Source organism: Lissotriton helveticus (genome assembly GCF_964261635.1).
Source record: "Lissotriton helveticus chromosome 1_1 unlocalized genomic scaffold, aLisHel1.1 SUPER_1_unloc_9, whole genome shotgun sequence".
In the NCBI taxonomy this organism is placed as follows: Eukaryota; Metazoa; Chordata; class Amphibia; order Caudata; family Salamandridae; genus Lissotriton; species Lissotriton helveticus.
In genome coordinates, this window is record NW_027611736.1 from 500,386 (window position 1) to 511,956 (window position 11,571).

Genomic DNA, 11,571 nt, shown 5'->3' on the forward strand with positions numbered 1-11,571 from the left:
CTTGAGTGGGATCCCTGACTGTCATACATGTTGTCAGTAATGGTACCTCTGTCCTTGTCGTGTCTGTTGGTGTCTGGGCTGTCTGGGCTGTAAGTTTAGCTGTTCGGTCTGCCAGGTCATTACCCTGGGAAATGGTGTCTGTAACTTTGGTGTGAGCTTTGCACTTCAGTATAGAAATGGCTGTAGGTAAATGTATTGCTTCCAACAGGGCTTGAATGAGCTGGCCGTGCTGGATCTTGGTCCCATGGGAGGTCAAGAAACCTCTCTCCCTCCATAAGACCCCAAAATCATGAACAACGCCAAAAGCATATTGTGAGTCAGTATAAATGTTTACTTTCAAGTGCTTAGCTCTTATGCAGGCTTGTGTCAGAGCGATGAGCTCTGCTGCTTGTGCTGACAGTGTGTCTATTTTCTGTGTCTCTATGACTTCTATAGCAGTGGTCACTGCATATGCTGCTACTAATTCTCCTGCACTCGTTCTCATGCATGATCCATCTACATAGAGCGTTAAGTCTGGGTCTGGAAGTGCAATATCTGTCAGGTCTTGTCTTGGTTTCGTCACTATATTCATTATTTCCACACAGTCATGTGGTGGTGCATTTACTGTACTTGAGGGCAAAAGTGTTGCAGGATTCAGAATATTGCAACGTCTGATCTCTATGTGTGGTTGAAATAATGTCAGTTCATATCCTGTCAGTCTTGCTACAGTCAAGTGTTGTGTCTGTGTCCTGTTTAAGAGAACTTCTACTGAATGTGGTACTTGTACTGTCAGGGGGTGTCCTAGCACTATCAAGTCACTTTGTCTTATGGCTAGGGCTGTTGCTGCAACTGATTTAAGGCACGCAGGCAGAGCCTGGGCCACTGGATCTAGTGTACTAGAAAAATAAGCACAAGGCTTGTGTTTTCCTGCTTGATCTTGTGTGAGGACAGATAACGCTGTTCCATCTCATTCAGTTACGAAAAGCATAAAAGGTTTACTGTAACTTGGAGTCGCTAAAACTGGCGCTTGACATAATGCTCTTTTTAATTCCTCAAATGCCAAGGTGTGTTCTTGTGTCCAAGGGAGGACAGTCGGAGTGGCTGCCTCCTGTGTAGTTAACTGTATGAGTGGTTTGGCTAGAAAGGCATACTGGGGAATCCATTGCCTACAGTAAGAAGTGAGGCCAATAAAAGCATGTACCTCCTGTGTCTTGGTCTGTGAAAGGTTAGCAATAAGCTGTATACGTTCTTGTGTTAGCTGTCTACCCTCCTTGGAAAGCAAGTGTCCAAGATACACCACTTGCTTTTCACAGAATTGCAACTTCGAAGGGGACACTTTGTGTCCCTTATCTGCCAGGAAATGTAAAACTGTCAGTGATGCATTTTCGCATTCTTTTTCTGAACGTGCTGTAATCAGGATGTCGTCTACGTACTGCAGTAGCGCAGTGTTGGCAGGCATGTGAACACTGTCTAGCTGTCTTTTCAGTGCCTGACTGTAAATACTAGGGCTCATTGCAAGAGCGAAACTCCTGCCAATTATTCTGTTTACACTACGAGGGAAAAACTATTCATTTGCAAGCATGCACTTTCTTGAAGTCAATGAAGCTTCCAGTGTTGACTGTAAGGAAGAGCAACTTGACCCCCACCTTATATAAACATTTCTTCCGCGGAAAGGAATTGGAGTATGGCCAATAACAACAAGACAGGCACTGCTCGGTGATCCAAGAGGGAAAAGCCCTCCCTTCACAAAATATCTTTCCCTAGGAACCAGGCCACTTCAAGGTCGAAAAACACATTCTTTGCCCAGGCCAGAGAGCTAACCAACATTCTCTAACTTAACTGAAGCAAATTTAAAACGTGATAAAAAGCATCCTAAAATCAGTAATTAATAAGGACATATTTTCTATTTAGTAACTTAGACACTTGCTAGCATTATAAAATAATCATATCATAAAATATTGTCACTAGCTGCAAAGGAAAAAAAAAGAAACAGAACAACATGACATGGAAACACATCACATTTTACTTTCTGAAAATAACATGTGAAACACCATAATTTTGCATTGCATAACCAAGATTTTCATAATTAAGTGTGCAAGCTCTTCTATTCTACCTATTAAAAGGGCCATGTTGAGGGGTCCAGATTCATCATTTTCCAAAAAGCCATGTTTTCTACTTGAGTGTATTAACTGTCACACGCTATTCTAAAGGGCAGCTTGCATTGGGAAAAATAATAATGCATATTTTGTAGAACACATTTTTAAAAAAACACACGGTTGCATTACACTAATTAAAAGCACATTCTATGATGGGTCTGTTTTATATTTTCTTCTCAACCGTGAAAACATTAAAGCACCCTCCGTGCAAACCCTTATCTCAATTCGACTGGTTTATTGGTTTATTTACAACTTACCGACCTCTGAGTCAAACACATTAAATCAAGTGTTCCAAGAATGAACACTTCTTTACTCTCCATGCAAGCTGTTACCATTTCAGTCAGCAAGCTGACAAAGCACATAGGCAGACCCAGCAACCAATGAAAAAGTTAAATCGAACCATCATTCATCTAACCACTCACTGACTTTTAGTGTCAGCTCACATAACCATGCATGTTAAACAGCATGTTAAAACAAATACTGCCTTCTTAATACAAGATATTAACCCTTTGGCAGCTGAAGCACAATCATTCCCCAATGACTGCAGTACATGGGAAAGTCATGAACTCATCTCTCCACGTTATCACATAACACGTACGCACATCTTCAAAACGTTTTCTCCAAGCACTTGAAAGAGATCCAGCTCTCTCCTGCCTAACGTAATGATAACATGCTCTGCACAAACCATAACCACATGGCGCTATTCACAAGCCATATTCACAAGAAACTCAACAAGCTATAATAATGACATGCTCTTCATAAACCATATTTACAAGGAGCTATTTACAAGGAACTCCACTCTTTGGCTTTTTCCGCTGCTTGTTTAGTTCTCTCTGCTTTATTGAGTTCTTTCTCTGTTCTCCTATGTGACTCTTTGCGCCACAATTCAATGGCATCTTTCTGAGAGGGTCTTGACTTCTTTTTCCATAGCGCTTCCTCTACTCTCATAATGCATTCTGAATCCCATGTTCCTGAGATAGGCCATCTATACTTCTCCTCTAAATCTTTTGTGTATGATACCCATAAGTCTAAAAACAAAATGGCGTCTAACCCATGCTTATTATACATGTAATGACCAGGTGTGTCTCTAGGCGGGATGTTAACTGACTCTTCTAGTATACCTTTTCTGGTCCCTATCTGACGCAATTTTAAAAACAGTGGCATGTTGAAACCAACACAATGGAATTACAATACACAAAAACAGACTGAAACAATCAACAATCATTCACACTAAAACATCATAACATTAAAACAAACATGATCTAAACCAATACAGAGAACTAAACATGTACTTGAAAAACTATATGCACTGGAATACAGTACTACCATACCGGTCTCAAAAATGAGACACGTCTTTACCGTGCCCACGTTTTACCGTGGACCCGTCTTGACCGTGCCCACGTTTTACCGTGGACCCGTCTTTACCGTGCCCACGTTTTACCGTGGACCCGTCTTTACCGTGCCCACGTTTTACCGTGGACCCGTCTTTACCGTGCCCACGTTTTACCGTGGACCCGTCTTTACCGTGTTCAAATAAATGAACCCGTCTTGAACTTTATGCGTTCCCCTTAGTGGTACTCACCAGGAAGCAGGACTTGAAACTTGAAGGCCTCGGAAACTCGATACTACGCTTGCGCCTTGGAACAGGTGGGCCTCGGAAACCTCGGACCTTGCTCTCTCACGGGTGGGCTCTGGTTGGGATGATCCGCAATCCTCACCGCCTCGTATGGATGCCTGGTCACAGTCCGCCCTCCTCCTGGGCCTGAGGGAGTAGCGGGAAATCCCGATGGCGTGTACACTTTAAAGTCCGTCACGGCTGTAGAAGGGGGCAAAGGCTGGACCTACGTCGCCGGCGCGTGGGGAAAGGGATAGTCCCTGTATTCGGGCACCAAATTAATGTGGTAAATAAAATAAAATCTTGCGCGAACTTACCTTCGCGGTCGTGAATGGGCGCGGCCATCTTGTTTCTCATTCATTGCTATGGTTCTGGGCATGCTTTCTGTATCCTCTCTGAATCTCTGCCATCCTTTGCTTGTTTGAAGTTTATTTGATCTATTTTACTTATTATCTATCCCTCTATTTTCTAGCTCTATATTTTTGTGTTTTCTGCTACTTTTTGTTAATTTTAAACTACTTTTTTAAACTCTTTTCTTTTCTTCTTCCCTATTCTATTTCTTCTTTATTATTTAACTCATTTCTGCCCAGACCATGGTAAAGGGAGCCGGGAAGCACCCTAAGAAGGGGAAGGGTCCCGCACCCCGTGCCCGGCTCCCGTGCGGGCGTTTGAGGGGGGAGCTAGTGATGCCACGGGAGATCTTTAGCGCGGAGGAGGTGGCCGCACTCATCTTCCACGTCCAGCGCCGCCTCCCCAAGACCATCCTGGGAGGCGGCAAGATCGCAACCGGCTATGGCATCCGGGAGCACCGGAAGCGGTGGGAGAAGGTGTGCCGGGCCATGTTTAAGCTCTCTGGGGTCCGGCGCACCTATAACCAGGCCACCCACTGCTGGACGGATGTCATGGACCGGGAACGGGACTTGCTGGACGCGCTCGGCGTAGAGGTCCCCGGGCTTGGTGAGTAGTAGTAGCTATTCATCACTACTCTGTTTTATCCGGCTCTGTTATTTGCAAATCTTTGTTCTTTACCAAGAGCAATAATGCTGCCGATTACATTGTAGGTAAATTATATTTCAAAATCTTCTATGCATTTCAGGTGCACTGCTCTCCTTCTCAGTAGCCTTGCTTGCTACTATGCTTATTTGTTTTGTATTTTGTGTTCATTTCATTGGCCTGAGAAATTATGTATGAGTGTAGTGTAAAGAACTGCGTAATGCTAGACACTAAGGGTCATATTTTCAAATACCGGCGCATCCTTGCAAAGTAGCAGGGATGCGGCAGTAATTGTGCGCCATGCCACCACCACCCATTGGCCCAAAACGTCACAGAAGCCTTACGCATCTGTGCCGTAAAGGCGGCGCATTGCTGGAGTTGCATGCCAACAATGGCGCAGCTCCAGCAATGCTCTGGGGTGCCCTATCTCCCCAATGCTGCATCAAGCCGTACGTCGGCTTCAAGCAGGCGCAGGGTTTGAGTCACGCATCATTGTCCTAAAAATGACTGATTGACATCTTGTAGATTTCCCTCAGCCACTTTTAGGATTCGTTCCTGTGCAGGAACGCCCTCCCTTGCGCCTTAACGCCCCCTGATGGCGCAGGGCTTTACAACGTGATGCATCTCCCATATGCGTTTTTTTTTTATATATACGCTGCACCATGGCGACTCTTTTGTTCTGCCGCTGCGTCACAAAAGTCACGCAACAATGGAGGAAAATGAGCCGCAAGGGACTTCTAAATCAGCCCCAACAGACTGAAGTCCAGTCCTTCCTTTAGACACATGGCTATAAGAAGAAATAGTGGTGGTGGTCGGTGGATTGATAGTTTGAGTATTCACTGATCTGCAAGCAGGATGGACTTTGTCTGTCACTTCGCGTGCTGCGGACTGCTGCCTGCCAGGCCTAGGCAAACCTTTTTAGTAGTCTGTTTAGTGAGTTACATAGGAACTTTCAAAGTCAACGGTCCGCAAATCAGGCAATACGAATAACGTAGTATACCACATGAGATAGGTCAATATATCCCGTGGAATAGTTGTCTATCTATTTGCTATTTCTCCAAAATATGTTGTTATTGTTCTTTTGAAATGTTTGATTTGGTTGACAAATCTCATCCATGTTTTCTGGTCTTTCTTTCTTTCATGTTGTAAATCAGCTCCCCCCAAGGGCAAGAGGACACAGGAGGAGGAGGAGGAGGGTGCTGTTCAGGAGGATGCAGGCCAGGATCGGGCAGGCGAGGGCTCCTTTGCTGGCCCCAGTAAGTTTTAATTTTAATATAGAGTACCTATTTTTTCCTAGCGTTCCTCATTCGATTTTTTCTAAATCGTCTTTGATCTTCTTGTAGAGTGGATCTAAATTCTTATCCTGCCTCGACTATGACTCCCTGTGGTATTACTAGATTATTCTTATTAGTCTGTCTGTGTAGCTAACTAAGATTGCACATTTGGCAATTCCATTGGACTCCCATTCTAGTCAGCAATAGCTCTATGCACTGAGTGCAGTCCTCTGGGATTGTCCATAATGTCTTTTCAAGTCTTCTAATTGTTTATGCTTTGACAATTGCCAACAATAAAAAGGTGAATGACCACCAAGAAAGAATAAGATACTACTTTACTTTTGGTTTGGATAGGAGGACAATCCATTCTACTACTGTTGCAGGGACAAATCTGCACAAACCGAACTATGAACACTAAATAGTGCATTGTTTATCAATTATAATAGGCGCAGGTAGACTTTCTTTCCACATACCTCAGTGATATCAGACTTTGAAGAACCCCCAATCTCCTTAATGACTAGATAGTGTGGCAGAGTCATTTAGCTCCCAAAGTCACCGATGATTGATCCCCAATGATCATTAGATTATCCAACGCAGGACAAGAGTACGGAGTCAGAGCCAGAAGTGCCTCGCCTCCTCTGCACCCCTGGACAGGCCACTCTTCCTCTGCACCCCTGGACAGGCCTCACCTCCTCTGCACCCCTGGACAGGCCTCACCTTCTCTGCACCCCTGGACAGGCCTCACCTCCTCTGCACCCCTGGACAGGCCACTCTTCCTCTGCACCCCTGGACAGGCTTTACCTCCTCTGCACCCCTGGACAGGCCACTCTTCCTCTGCACCCCTGGGGAGGCATCACCTCCTCTGCACCTCTTGACAGGTGTCACCTTCTTTGCAACCCCCCCTGAAAAGGACATGCTTCGCCTCTTTTGCACCCTTTGGACAAGCATCACCTCCTCTGTACCCCCCTGGAAGGCCTCACCTCCTCTGCACCCCTGGAAGGCCTCACCTCCTCTGCACCCCTGGACAGGCCTCTCCTCCTCTGCACCCCTGGACAGGCCTGACCTCCTCTATACCCCTGGACAGGCCTCGCCTCCTCTGCACCCCTGGACAGGCCACTCTTCCTCTGCACCCCTGGACAGGCTTTACCTCCTCTGCACCCCTGGACAGGCCTCACCTCCTCTGTACCCCTGGACAGGCCTCACCTCCTCTGCACCCCTGGACAGGCCACTCTTCCTCTGCACCCCTGGACAGGCCTCGCCTCCTCTGCACCCCTGGACAGGCCACTGTTCCTCTGCACCCCTGGACAGGCCTCACCTCCTCTGCACCCCTGGACAGGCCTCACCTCCTCTGCACCCCTGGACAGGCCTCACCTTCTCTGCACCCCTGGACAGGTCTCACCTCCTCTGCACACCCCAGGACAGGCCTCACCTTCTCTGCACCCCTGGACAGGCCTCTCCTCTGCACCCCTCAGGACAGGCATGACCTCTTCTGCCCCCCCTGGACAGGCATCTCCTCTGCACCCCTCAGGACTGGCATCACCTCCTCTGCACCTCTGGACAGGCCACACCTCCTCTGCACCCTCACGGAACAGGCCTCAACTCTTCTGCACCCGCTTCGCAGGCCTCCTCACCTCTGCATACATGGACAGGCCTCACATCCTCTCCTCCCCCTGGGGAGGCATCACCTCCTCTGCACCCCTGTACAGGCCTCATCTCCTCTGAAGCCAAGGACAGGCCTCACCTCCTCTGCTTCCCCTGGACAGGCATCTCCCCTGCACCCCTCAGGACAGGCCTCACCTCCTCTGCATGCCCTGGGACAGGCCTCACCTCCTCTGCATGACCCGGGACAGGCCTCACCTACTCTGCACCCCTGGACAGGCATCTCCCCTGCACCCCTAAGGACGGGCCTCACCTCCTCTGCACCCCTGGACAGGCTTCACCTCCCCTGCACCCCTTGACAGACCTCTCCTCCTCTGCACCCCTGAACAGGCCTCTCCTCCTCTGCACCCCTCAGGACAGGCCTCACCTCTTCTGCTCCCCCTGGACAGATATCTCCTCTGTAGCCCTCAGGACAGGCATCACCGCCTCTGCACCCCTGGAAAGGCCTCTTGTCCTCTGCATCCCTGGACAGGCCTCACCTCCTCTGCACCCCTGGACAGGCCTCTCCTCCTCTGCACCCCTGGACAGGCCACACCTCCTCTGCACCCCTGGACAGGCCTCTCCTCCTCTGCACCCCTGGACAGGTCTCACCGCCTCTGCACCCGTGGACAGGCCTCGCCTCCTCTGTACCCCTGGAAAGGCCACTCTTCCTCTGCACCCCTGGACAGGCCTCACCTCCTCTGCACCCCGGACAGGCCTCTCCTCCTCTGCACCCTGGACAAGCCTCACCTCCTCTGCACCCCTGGACAGGCCTCTCCTCCTCTGTACCCCTGGACAGGCCTCTCCTCCTCTGCAACCCTGGACAGGCCTCACCTCCTCTGCCTCCCTGGACAGGCCTCTCCTCCTCTGCACCCCTGGACAGGCCTCTCCTCCTCTGCACCTCTGGACAGGCCTCTCCTCCTCTGCACCCCATGACAGGCCTCACCTCCTCTGCACCCCAGGACAGGCCTCATCTCAGCTGCACCCCTGGACAGGCCTCTCCTACTCTGCACCCCTGGACAAGCATCTCCTCCTCTGCACCCCTGGACAGGCCTCACCTCCTCTGCACCCCTGGACAGGCCTCTTCTCCTCTGCATCCCTGGACAGGCCTCACCTCCTCTGCACCTCTGGACAGGCCTATCCTCCTCTGCCCCGTGGACAGGCCTCTCCTCCTCTACCCCTCCCCTGGACAGGCCTCTCCTCCTCTGCACCCCCTGGACGGGCCTCTCCTCCTCTGCACCCCTGGACAGCCCTCTCCTCCTCTGCCCCTCCTCTGGGCAGGCCTCTCCTCCTCTGCCCCTCCCCTGGACAGGCCTCTCCTCCTCTGCACCCCTGGACAGGCCTCTCCTCCTCTGCACCTCTGGACAGGCCTCACCTCCTCTGCACCCCTGGACAGGCCTCTCCTCCTCTGCACCCCTGGACAGGCCTCACCTCCTCTGCACCCCTGGACAGGCCTCACCTCCTCTGCACCCACCTGGACAGGCCTCACCTCCCGTGCACCCCTGGACAGGCCTCACCTCCTCTGCACCCCTGGACAGGCCTCGCCTCTTTCACTCCCCACTCAGGCTCAGCAGCAGGAGGAAGAGATGAGCTCTCCTGACGTCACCATGAATGCCAGGGGGTGAATCTGATCCATGGATCAATAAATTACAGCCAAGTGAGTTGGCAGCTCTCCTACCTGAGCAGAAAACTGTCCGGGCTCCCTCCCCCTCCTGGGGCTGGGGGGTGGAGGGGGCAGATGTGGGGTCTGAGGGGGGATCTGGGGGTTCTGTAGATGGAGGTAACTGCCCACCAGACAGGGCTCCTTCCTCCTCTGCAGCAGGCTGCACACACCAGGGGAGGCCGGAAGTGATGTCACCACCGCTGCTGGTGCTGTGCTGTCTTTGCCGCCGCTGACCTGGAAAAGGAAACCCTTCTCCCTTTTATCCAATGTGCAGCTCAGTGCATTTCATCCGTAACGGAACTGCCACCTCCAGGCTCCAGCAGTGAATACATTTCACGCAAACAAGCATTTATACCTGTAAAGACCTGAGATTTCAGATGTCACAGATGTGAATGTTTTTAAGGGTCAGACAGTTCAAGTACAGGGCCTCACACTTTGCTGCTGTAAAAAAGTATTTATAGCTTCTCTTTAGATTGCATCGTCCAAACACTGATGTAAAGGACTTAAGAGTATTTACAAAAAGGTGACAACTGGAAGTGGCAGTCTGTATTTCAATGAATATATCTGTATTTCAAAGAATATATCTGTATTTCAAAGAATATATCAGAATATCAGTCAGTTTTCCAATTAAACTGGGCAGCTTATTTATTCTTTTAAATAATTTATTTGTAGTTTTTCAAATCCCCAACGTACTAGATAGCAAAGTAAACAGAGGTAAATACAATGGAGTTTTAAACACCAGATCAGTGACAATGAGGCATAGGTCATGTGTCAAAGCGACAATTGAAGGAACAGCTTATTTCTAATTTTCCTGTGTCTGTGGCTTATTCCTTATATTTAATTCGGTGTTATATCCTCAAACAAGACTAAATTGTAGGTTCTAATTAGGTTTTGAGTTTCTGGCTTAAGAGCACAACTGTCCCCTAAAATATTAAGATAGCGGTCTCTTGCAGGCTTTGTTGTTTTGTTTACAGTAACCACCATCCTCTCTCAACAAAGTTTCATTGACAAAAAATAAAGCAATTTATCTTTGAAACAATTAATTCCTACGATAGGGCAACCAAGTATGAACAGACATTTCTCACACAGTTTACATTGTATCATAAAAATGAGTGGGTGTTACTGGTCTGAAGAACAGGGGAGGGGCATTTCATTACTCAAAAATATTCTACTCCTTCACATAGGCCCATATATGATAGTACGCTCGTCATCAATACACCGCTGATTAGTGAGTGTGTCAACTCTTTGTAGCATTGTGATGCAAGCAACCTTGAGTGCCTCGACAATGACATTAGTTTGGACGTGCATATATCAGAGCCTTCAAGCATCACTCATCACGAGTGACACTAACACATTTGGAGGTCGGTCTGAAGTCTCACTCAAACCTGGCCCATTCTTCAAAACTATGGGGATTAACTAAAACTTCACACGTAACTACGCAGCACAGAGCAGACCCTCTGTCCCACATTTTGTTGGCAAACCTTTTCTCATATTTCACTATGAGTACTGCACACAGTCTGTCCACCATCGTGGCTTGCTAGCCATGCCCCCCATCCCTTCTGAATATATCATGTTCACTAGGTGACAGGTGTGTTTCCTGAAACAATGCTTCATCAAGGCGGTGCATCTTCTGAAATGAGAGGATTTTCTGTCTCTTGATAAAATAGGTCAGGCTGTTGTCATTAAGGGGCATATTTACAAGGAAGTGGTGGAGCACGCTCTCCACTTCTGAAATACAGGACTACACCGTATTTACAAGAATACGGTGCAGCCCTGCATTTCGCCTTGTGCTGGTGCTGAATTTACTTGCCTAGCGCCAATGCAGGCAGCCTTGTATCATAGTGCAAGGGTGCCTGCGTTGAGGGGAGCAGGCCTACCAAGCACCACGCATCAGGGGTTAGAGTAACACATTTCAATGTGGTGATCCGCATCACCGTATTGAAATGCAAAGACACACATTTTTATGGCTTCCTGTGCTGTCAAGTGCTGAAGCGCTGCTCTAATAATTAGAAGTCAAACTGAGCAAAGCTGGCAGCGCACATTTAGGGGTTCTGGTTTAGCTACATTCAGGCATGTTATGTATGTTGTTATGTCAAGTTAATTTCTATAGCGCATGACTCACCCGGGGGCATCTCAGCGCTCGCCTAGAAATTTGACCCGAGGACATAAAGTCAGAACAGAGTTAGAACAGGAATGCTTTTAGTTGTTTCCTAAGGGTGCTGTATATGGAAATTTTGTTTAGGGACAGCAGTA